Here is a 10,866-nt window from a genome sequence, read left to right as displayed (position 1 = left end):
TGGCTGGACACCAAGGAGACGCCCTCTGTGAGGAACATGCTCTCGCCACACACCGGACTTGCTGGAACCTTCACCTTGGACTCCCCAGACTCCTGAACTGTGAGCGATCCATTTCTGGTGTTTATAAATTACCCAGCTCACAATATGTTGTTATAGCAGCCTGAATGGACTAAGACAATCCGCGTCACCATGGAGTTGAACTGCCAAGGTCAGAATCCCAGTCTGTATTGAGTAGTTGTTTGGCTTTGGGAAAACTTCTTATCTCTCTAAGCTTCAGTTCTTTTACTGCCTAATATATTGGGCTGTTGTGACGATTGAACAAGCCAGTGTGTATAACTTAGGCGCCAAAAATGTTAAGAACTAATATGTCACAAGGATTAATTTCCCTCCTCTCCCTTCTTTTTGCATTGCAATTTAAATTTTGAGATGTTTTTAAGTCCCAAAAGATAACTTTAACTTTTGGTAATGTGGTAACCTGCTGTTAAAAAAACATTCATTAGAATATTCGGTAAATTGAAAGTATCTATCCATAGTTAGAGTGTGGTGGCTGTCACCTGTAATCCCAGCACTTTGGGAGGTCGAGGTGGGAGGATTGCTTGTGGCCAGGAGCTTGAGACCAGCCTGGGCAACATGGTGAGACCCTGCCTCTACAAAATATTTAAAGAAAAGATAAACAAAAACAAAATATCCATAGCTAGATCTGAGAAATCGCAAGGGTCTGGGGTGCACAGCTGGTTCAAAGCTTAGGACTAAAAATAATTTTTTACTTTCTTGTCACAGAAGCAAGACCCAGACTTTATTTTCATCTAGATGTTGCAGGAAGTGGAGGTCGTGTGGGTTTTCAACAGTGAGAGGAAGGCAGAGGGGCGGGGATGTGGCCGTTCCTTTCAGCACCAGGGACAGCGGCCGGCAGGGCCTCCCCTCCGTGTGGCTGTCGGGGCTGGGGGGGGGGGGTCACAGAGTCTGAGGACCGGGTGCCTTTCACTAGGGGGCCGCAGCTGGGGTTTGAGCCACGCAGCCTGCACCCCGTGTCCGGTTCTCACCCACGATGCTCTGCGTCGTCTCTTGAGTCTCACAGCTGGAGTCCGGCATGGCACTGAGCACTCGCTTGTAAAACTGCGGTTTACAGCTGTGTAGATTAGTAGTTACAACTAAAAACACCAAACAGCTTTCACAGGAGAAAAGGAAACAGGCCGGCGCAGTGGCTCACGCCTGTAGTCCTAGCACTCTGGGAGGCCCATTCGGGAGGATCGCTCTAGGTCAGGAGTTCGAAACCAGCTTGAGCAAGAGTGAGACTCCATCTCTACTCAAAATAGAAAGAAATTAATTGGCCAGCTAAAAATATATAGAAAAAATTAGCCGGGCATGGTGGCACATGTCTGTAGTCCCAGCTACTCCTTGGGAAGCTGAGGCAGGAGGATCGCTTGAGCCCTGGAGTTTGAGGTTGCTGTGAGCTAGGCTGACGCCACGGCGCTGTAGCCCAGGCAAGAGAGTGAGACTCTGTCTCAAAAAAAAAAAAAAAAAAAAGGAAAAGAAAAGGAAGCAATTGGTAAGTGTAGACATTTATGAAAAAAATTCTACTTTCCGCTCCTCCTTCCATTGCAACAGTTGGGAGAGGTTTTGCCTACGTTCCTACACAAACATCAGCGCCCGCCCGAGTGACCGATTTGCGGGGGTCCCGTCCCCTGGGGAATGTGGCATTTGGCTCCTGGCAGGGACCGCAAATAGGCTAATGGGGGGACTTCAGTGGAGGACACTTCCGAGGCATGGGCAGGGCCAGGGGACCTTGAGGGAGGGAGGGAGCGGCACCCTGGGGCAGCGTCACCGCAGTGTCACCACGCCCGGGGGGTTGGGGGTGGGGCAGGCAGCGGAGGGTCCTGGGACCCAGACGGAGTGAGGGCACCTGCACGAGGACGGCAGAGGACAGACCTCAGTCCCCCGTCCCCTCTGGGCTCCTCTGGATGTGCCCAGGGACCGAAGCGCCACCTCCCGACCTGGTGGCAGGGGCAGCAGCAGGTGCGCGCTCCTGCAGCGGCTCAGCCCACAGGGCCCTGCAGAGGGGCTCGGTGGGCGCCCCGCCCGGGTGGTCCCTCGCTGCTGGTCCTGCAGATTCTGTCCACCCCCGTCCTCCCCGGCCCCGCCTCCTACCCCACAGGCTCCTCTGTTTCTTTTTTTAAAAAATCTGAGACAGGATCTTCCTGTATTTCTCCAGCTGGATGCAAATTCCTGGGCTCAAGGGATCCTCCCACCTCAGCCTCCAGAGAGGCTGGGACTGTAGGAGTGTGCCCCCACGCCTGGCCTCTGCTCCCTTCCAGGGATGGTCTTGGTGTCTCCTTCCTGGTTTTGGATGAGAAACACCCTTTCCCCCTCCCCAGGGATGGTCTCTGTGGACCCCACCCCAGTCCCCCTTTCTGGGGCTGGGGCTGCTGGGGGGGGTGGGCTGGTGGGGGGGGGTGGGGGCTGGTGGGGTGGGGGCTGGTGGGGGGTGGTGGGGGTGGGGCTGGGGGTGGGGCTGGTGGGGTGGGGCTGGTGGGGTGGGGGCTGGTGGGGGGTGGTGGGGGTGGGGCTGGGGGGTGGGCTGGTGGGGGGTGGTGGGGGTGGGGCTGGTGGGGGGTGGTGGGGGCTGGTGGGGTGGGGGCTGGTGGGGGGTGGTGGGGGTGGGGCTGGTGGGGTGGGGGTGGTGGGGGCTGGTGGGGGGTGGGGCTGGGGGTGGGCTGGGGGTGGGGCTGGTGGGGGGTGGTGGGGGCTGGTGGGGTGGGGGCTGGTGGGATGGGGTGGGGGTGGGGCTGGGGGGTGGGCTGGTGGGGTAGGGCTGGTGGGGTGGGGCTGGTGGGATGGGGTGGGGGTGGGGGGTGGTGGGGGTGGGGCTGGGGGGTGGGCTGGTGGGGTGGGACTGGTGGGGGGTGGTGGGGGCTGGTGGGGTGGGGGCTGGTGGGGGGTGGTGGGGGTGGGGCTGGGGGGTGGGCTGGTGGGGGTTGGTGGGGGCTGGTGGGGTGGGGGCTGGGGGGGTGGTGGGGGTGGGGCTGGGGGGTGGGCTGGTGGGGGGTGGTGGGGGTGGGGCTGGGGGTGGGCTGGGGGGGTGGGGGTAGGGCTGGGGGGTGGGCTGGTGGGGGGTGGTGGGGGCTGGTGGGGGGTGGTGGGTGCTGGTGGGATGGGGTGGGGGTGGTGGTGGGGGTGGGGCTGGGGGGTGGGCTGGTGGGGGGTGGTGGGGGTGGGGCTGGGGGGTGGTCTGGTGGGGGGTGGTGGGGCTGGTGGGGTGGGGGCTGGTGGGATGGGGTGGGGGTGGTGGTGGGGGTGGGGCTGGGGGGTGGGCTGGTGGGGGGTGGTGGGGGTGGGGCTGGGGGGTGGTCTGGTGGGGGGTGGTGGGGCTGGTGGGGTGGGGGCTGGTGGGATGGGGTGGGGGTGGTGGTGGGGGTGGGGCTGGGGGGTGGGCTGGTGGGGGGTGGTGGGGGTGGGGCTGGGGGTGGGGCTGGTGGGGGGTGGTGGGGGCTGGTGGGGTGGGGGCGGGTGGGGTGGGGTGGGGGTGGGGCTGGTGGGGGGTGGTGGGGGCTGGTGGGGTGGGGGCGGGTGGGGTGGGGTGGGGGTGGGCTGGGGGTGGGGCTGGGGGCATGGGCTGGCGGGACCAACTCAGCTCAGCACTGCCTAATAGATCCCACCCACAGAAGGCTCGTATCAGCCATGACTGCTGTCACAGGTACTCCGGCTATTATGGGTACTCTGGACCTTTCTGGAGCTTTGCTTGGGCCCTTTCCCTCACAAATGAGCCTCTATGACTTCCTCCACCTCTGCCAAGATGTTGGCGCAGCGGGACAGCTGAGCTGGCCCTAAATGTGCCTTCGGGAGCTGGTTACGTTTCAAGACCTTTATCGTGGTGAACTGAAGGCGGCGGCTGCTCCTGGCTTGAATGCCGGGCCGGGTTCCTCTGTCACGGTGGGTCCCCTGCGGCTGGCCCCCGCTTCCCCGCCAGGCACCCCGAGTCACACGGCCCCAGGTCTGTGTGCATCTCATGACTAGGAAGGTAGGAAGAATGAACATGCTTTCTTTCTTTCTTTTTTTTTTTTTTAGACAGAGTCTCGCTCTGTTGCCCGGGCTGGAGTGAGTGCCGTGGCGTCAGCCTCGCTCACAGCAACCTCCAACTCCTGGGCTCAAGCGATCCTCCCGCCTCAGCCTCCCGAGTAGCTGGGACCACAGGCATGCGCCACCATGCCCGGCTAATTTTTTCTATATATTTTTAGTTGGCCAATTAATTTATTTCCATGTTTTTTAGTAGAGACGGGGTCTCGCTCTTGCTCCGGCTAGTTTTGAACTCCTGACTTCAAGTGATCCTCCCGCCTCGGCCTCCCAGAGTGCTAGCATTACAGGCGTGAGCCACCGTGCCCCGCCAGAACATGCTTTTTTTTTTTCTTTGTGGAGACAGTGTCACTTGGCGTCCTGGGCAGAGTGCAGTGAGGGTGGGTCACCACAGGCTCCAAGTCCTGGGCTGTGAGCGAGCCTTCTGCCTCAGCCTTCCTGGTAGCTGGGACTACAGGCGCTTGCTAGAGAGCCTGGCTGTGTTTTGTTGGTTTTTGTGTTTGGTTGTTTTTTTTTTTTTTTTTTTTTGCCTTTTTTACTTTTTTTTTTAGATTTAGAGATGGGGTCTGACTGTGCTCAGGCAGTGTTCGGGCTGGTGTCAAACCCCTGAAGCAGCAGCGATCCTCCCGCCTCGGCCTCCCAGAGTGCTAGGACGATAGGCTTGAGCCACCGCGCCCAGCCAGAACATGCTTTTAATGTCATTCGATTGTCCCCCACCTCCACGCTGGGTCTTTATGCTCCGCGTGCGTCTCTGGGGCTGGTCCTTGTACCTGACCCACTCCTTCATGTCACTCAGGTTTTGAGTAAAGGACACCTCTTTGGGAGTCCCTCCTGGTCGCAGTGTCCAGAACGCCCCCCGCGATCACTTACTAGCTTGTCTCACTCTGGTCATTGCTTTCATGACTGCCGCCATCCGACTTGGTCTTATTACCCGAGGGCTTTCCCCATCAGACATGAGTACCACGACGCCAGGGACCCTGTCTGTTTTGTCATTTTGTGTACCTGGCCCTAGCACCGTGTCTGGTACAGGTAGGTGCTCAGGTAAAGTTTTGTTGTTGAGGAATCAACTATTTGGGGGGTATAACTCCACCTCTCCATTTTTGCCAAGGATGATATGAGGCTCAGAGAGGGCAAGAAACTTACCCAGGGTCACACAGCCTGGATTGAGCTAAATTCTGCTAAATCCAGAACTTGTTCCTTCCCGACGTTTGACGAAAGAATAGTGAAACTCTGGCCAGCAGGCAGTCTGCAGGCTTGTCTAGAGAGAACTCAGGTGGGGCCTGTGTATTCATTGTGACTCAAAGCAAGAACTGCTCACCTGTGCTGTCTACCAGCAGTGTGTGCCCCTGTCCCAACCCCTCATTTCTTTTAAAAAGAATTCTTTTTTAGGGACAAGGTCTCCTTCTGTTTCCTAGGGTGGAGTGCAGTGGTGTGATCATAGCTCACTGTAACCTCATAAACTCCTGAGCTCAAGGGATCCTCCTGTCTCAGCCTCCCACATAGCTGGGACTACAGATGCATGCCACCATGCCCGGCTAAATTTAAGTATTTTGTAGAAACAGGGTCTTGCCATGTTGCCCAGGCTGGTCTCAAACTCCTGGCCTCGCATGTTCCTCCCACCTCGGCCTCCCAAAGTTCTGGGATTACAGACGTGAACCACAGTGCCTGGCCCCGATGTCTTGTTTTAATGATTAAATGCATAGCAGCTCGGTGTGAAAAACAAAGCAACAGAGAGATATATATGTAGGAAGTTAAAAGGGTCGTTGCTCCAAGTCTATTTCCCCCGACTCCACTGTGTGTGATATTATGAGATAAATTCTATACCAAGTTTTCGTGCACGGTTCCTGGCTTATAGCTCCAATAGTCCTTGTTATAGTTTTTTTTTTGTTGTTGTTGTTATAATTTGGGGGCATTTTAAACCACAGAAGCAGGCCTCAGGAATCAGAATCTCTGTCTGTCTGTCTGTCTGTCTAATCTTCGCCTGCCTCTCTGGACATGGGTAATAAAACCCATTCCAGAAAGGGGCCTGCCCGGCAGCCTGGAGGAAGGAATGCTGCACAGAGGGGCCGAGAGGAATCTGGACAGACAGGCCTTGCGGCGTGTGGGCGCTGTCCTTTCTGTCCACTCACCTTTCCACACAGCTGTGCACGCTTCGGTCACGCCTTGCCAACGCGGTCTCCGTGACAGGTGCACAGAAACAGGTTTCGGGGAGTCTCCCGGTAGCTGACCACACGGAGGCGAAGAACTCACCCACGCGCAGGGGCTCGGCCACACCCCAACTCTGCAGGGACGGAGGCCCCCGCACCCCAGACCCCTCCAGACCTCACCCTTTGTATCTCTTCATTTGGCTATTTTATTTCCATCCGTTCAAACACCCTGCACGCCGCGCTGGCAGACATGAGCAAGCGTCTTCCGGAGTTCTGTGGGCGACGCTAGCAAACTAATCAAGCCCAAAGGAGGGGTCACACGAACCCCAACGTGGACGCCGGGGGGTCGGAAGCTCTGGCAGCCCGGGCTGGTGTCTGGCGCCTGCAAGGGGGTGGCAGTCTTGGGGGCTCAGAGCCCTCACTCTGTGGGTCTGCCACTGTCTCCAGAAGCCGAGGGCGCCCAGCGGTGTCCGTGGCAGCGCCGATCTCTTGCTCGTCGGTGGGGGGACGTCCGCCCCCTCACAGCGGCCCACGGAAGCCTTGCGTGTGTCCGTTGTGGCGTGGGGGCGCAGGAAGGCACAGTCGAGCTTTTTAACACATTCGTAAGTTTTACGTGTAGACGGGACCATGGCTCACAACAGGTCATCTGGACTTCGCCTTCCCTGCTCTCTCTCCGCCCGTGTCTGATAGAATGCTTTGCAACCCTCCGCGAGGCTGTACGAGGAGGCCCATTTTTCAGATGCGAAGACTGAGGCTTAGAGGTTGATGGGAAGCACCAGAGGCTGGTCATTCTGTGCACTTTCCCGCTGAGGGTGGAAGGGCACCCAGAGAGGACCACCGGCCTCCATCTCCCTATGGGTGGCTCCTCTCCCTGCAACGCTTGCCAGGGGGACATTCCATAAGCCAGCCTGGTGCGATTCGAGCCCCGAGACATTCCCGGGTTGATAAAGAGACCCTTTGGGGAGGCTCCGGCCTCCCCGGGCAAAAAATTCCTGGAGCAGGGAGCTTTCCCTTAGGGATGCCTTCCTCCCACCAGATCCGAGATTTAGGAGTCCCGCCGGTAAGTCCTGCCTTGCCCATCTCCGCGGAGTCCTGCGGGGCTACGCATTCCTCCCCGTGGCCAATGAGAGCTCAATATTGGTCCACACTTTCCTGCTCACCTTGGCCCTCCCAAGGACAAACTGTGTGGTCCCACATGTTGGTGATCTTAGCATGGATTCCAAAGCCACGAGATCTCCTCATTTGCCTTTTTGCACAGCCTGGGGACCCCATCCCACAGCGGCTCTTGGAGGTTCTCCCTCTTCACTCGTGTCTCTGCTAAAAGGTCGCCTCCCCCTGGAAGCCCTCCCCGATTGTCTGGTTTATTTGATGGTACGATTTTTTCTGGATCATCACCTGTCTCTCCATGAGATGTGATCCTTTGGACACCAGAGTGCCCACCTTTTGCATCCCCAGTGCCCGACAACATAGTAGATGCTCAATAAACATAGAGTTGCATGGACGGCCGTGAGAGGTATGGATTCTCCTCCTTGTTTTATAACTAAAAAAAGCCTCACGCCTCAGACAGATTAAGAGGGCCCCCCCCTCCCAGCACCCTCACAAAGCCTCAAGCTACTCATCTAAAAGCAAGTCCTAAACTTGAAGGAGTATACACCAGTCCCCTGTGGGCCGATGAAGATGCAATTCTGAGCCAGTATTTTCGTGCAGGGATATGCGATTTTGAATTTCCTGCAAGCTTTTATTTTTTATTTTTTTGAGACAGAGTCTCACTCTGTTGCCCAGGATAGAGTGCCATGGCATCAGCCTCGCTCACTGCAACCTCAAACTCCTGGGCTCAAGCGATCCTCCTGCCTCAGCCTCCAGAGTAGCTGGGACTACAGGCATGCACCACCATGCCTGGCTAACTTTTTCTGTATATTTTCAGTTGTCCAGCTAATTTCTTTCTATTTTTAGTAGAGACAGGGTCTTGCTCTTGCTCAGGCTGGTCTCAAACTCCTGAGCTCAAAAGATCTGCCCACCAGCAAGCTTTTTTTCTTTTTTTTTTGAGACCGAGTCTCACTCTGTTGCCCAGGCTAGAGTGAGTGCCGTGGCGTCAGCCTCGCTCACAGCAACCTCAATCTCCTGGGCTCAAGCGATCCTCCTGCCTCAGCCTCCCGAGTAGCTGGGACTACAGGTATGGGCCACCGTGTCCGGCTAATTTTTTCTATATATATATATGTTAGTTGGCCAATTAATTTCTTTCTATTTATAGTAGAGATGGGGTCTGGTTCTGCTCAGGCTGGTTTTGAACTCCTGACCTCGAGCAATCCGCCCGCCTCGGCCTCCCAGAGTGCTGGGATGACAGGCGTGAGCCACCGCGCCGGCCTCCTGCAAGCTTTTCAATGGCGCTGATGAGGCAGGTCTGTGGGCCGCACTTCGGGTCGCTGAGACTTAGCGCTCCTGGCCGCAAGCCTCTTTCCTCTCTACATGTTCACTAAGCACCTCCCACATGCCAGGCTTGGCTGTCGCCTGTGCCTCACGCTTGCCTAACCGGCTGTGGGACTGGAGCGGGCGGCTTCCCCGCTGTGAACCCCGGACTCCTCTTCTGTAATGAAGGGCGCAGGGGCGGGACGGCCAGCAGCGGTCACGGTGACAGCGATGAGTAGCGCCGACCCAGCCCTGACTCTGCCTCATGTGTCCACCCTCGCCGTCCCCTGCGATTGCCAAACAGTCCTGGGAGGCGGCACTGCGGAAACGCCCGTTTGCAGCCCTGAAGGGGCTCGGCGGGGGGCGAGGGGACGCGGTGTGAGGCCGGGCGGTGGGGACGCCGTGCGACTGTGGGCGGTCACCTAAGTATTTCTCGGGATCGATTCCTCGTTTGTAGAATAAAAGAACAATGGTGAATATGCTTAAAGGGCTCAGGCTCGGCCACTTGTGCTGGCAGAGGGTGGTGGCCGCCGTCCCTGCTCTAGGCTGCCTGCCCGCCCCGGGCACATAGTAGGTCCGCAGTGAGCTGAGCCCCTCTGGCCCCCGGGGGCTCTTTCCTGTGCGTCTCCAGGGCCCTGCCCGGTCTGCCACACTCTGGATTTGCCCCCTGACCTTGGCGTGGGTGGGGCTCCCAGCAAGAAGGGGCTCCCTCGGTGCGGGGGAGGGGATGAGGTCGCCCCGCCCGCCGGGTGCGCTGGGACCAGCTTCCCGAGTCCTCCGGCCGGCCGGTCGAGCTGGACGCGGCAGGGGTGGCGGGGCAGGGGGAGGTTTGGGCTCCTCGTTGCACCCACGTCAGGAGAACCGTCCCCCTCCCTCACCTGAGACCACCCACAGGGCAGGTCTGCACAGGATCGGGGGAGGCCCCGGAGGGAGCACGGGATTCCTGGGTGGAGCACCCAGGCCGTGGGAGGAGGAGGCAGGTGGTGACACAGGGGCCTCAGGATATGTCCCCCCTGGGGCCACCGCATCACCTGAGTTTCCATCCTTATGAATGTCTCCGGATCAGCAGGGCTTTGGCTGCCACGAAGGGTGATGCAACAGCACGGCCGAGGGACAGGGTTTGGGCCTGATGGTCTGATAGACCTCGGCTCCCCTGAGCTCTGCAGCGTGGCTAGAGGCTCGCCCTCTCTGAGCCTCAGTGTTTTCTTCTGTTGAATGGGCATCTTCCCTCCTCCGGATGCTGTCACTTGGGTCTCTCCACCGATCGGCGGGGCTCTGGCCCGGAGAGCTGAGGGGAGGGCGGCGGGAAGGCTTGGCAGTGTGACCCAGGCGAGCACCTGACACGAAGCAGGTGAACTTTGCATAGAGCCCCTGGCACGCAGTAGGTGCACTTTATGCCGAGCGCTTGGCACACAGTGGGCACACTTTATGTAGAGTATTTGGCACACAGCGGGTGCATATTATGTGGCATGCCTGGCACAAAGTAGATGCATTTGATTTAGCATAGCTGGCACACAGTAGGCATTCTTCACCTCAAGTACTTTGCACAGAGTAGGTTGATTTTATGTAGAGCACAGGACGCACAGAAGGAGATTTTATGTAGAGCACCCAGCACCCAGTAGGCACCATGTTATGTACAGTACCTGGCACACAGTGAGTACACTTTATATAGAGTACCCAGCACACAGTAGGTATGCTTGACATAGGGCACCGGGCACACAGTAGGCATGCTTTTTGTGCCCAGCATACAGAGTAGGCATGCTTCATGTAGAATACCAGGCGCTCTGTATACAGCATTTATATAGAGCACCTGGCACACAGTAGGCACACTTAACAGACAGCACTTGGCACACAGTAGGCCCACTTTATGGATAGTATTGGCGCACGGTGGAAGTACACAGTGGCACAGTCTTGCACAGAGCAGAGCACTGGCCTGTAGAAGCTCAAGTGCTAGTGCTTAGTCCCTTCCCTTCACCCCCTCTTTTTGGGCCTCCCTCCTCTCTGGAGCCCTCCTCTGTCCCCCACTGAGGACCTCCTCTGACACCCCATTTCCCAGATGGGAAGACTGAGCCCAGCTGGCCGGCCCCGCCCACAGTCAGAGCAAGGACAGGCGGCACGGGGACTCCGCTCAGGGTCCCCTGGCTCTGCCCTCCCTGCCTGGACCCCGTGTGCCCACGGCCACTCTCAGCCCTACCCTGGTGCCTCCCCTCTGTCCTCGGACGCTGAGCCCGGCCTCCGGGTT

Source organism: Microcebus murinus, chromosome 4, assembly GCF_040939455.1.
Source record: "Microcebus murinus isolate Inina chromosome 4, M.murinus_Inina_mat1.0, whole genome shotgun sequence".
In the NCBI taxonomy this organism is placed as follows: Eukaryota; Metazoa; Chordata; class Mammalia; order Primates; family Cheirogaleidae; genus Microcebus; species Microcebus murinus.
Note: the sequence above shows the minus strand (reverse complement) of the source record.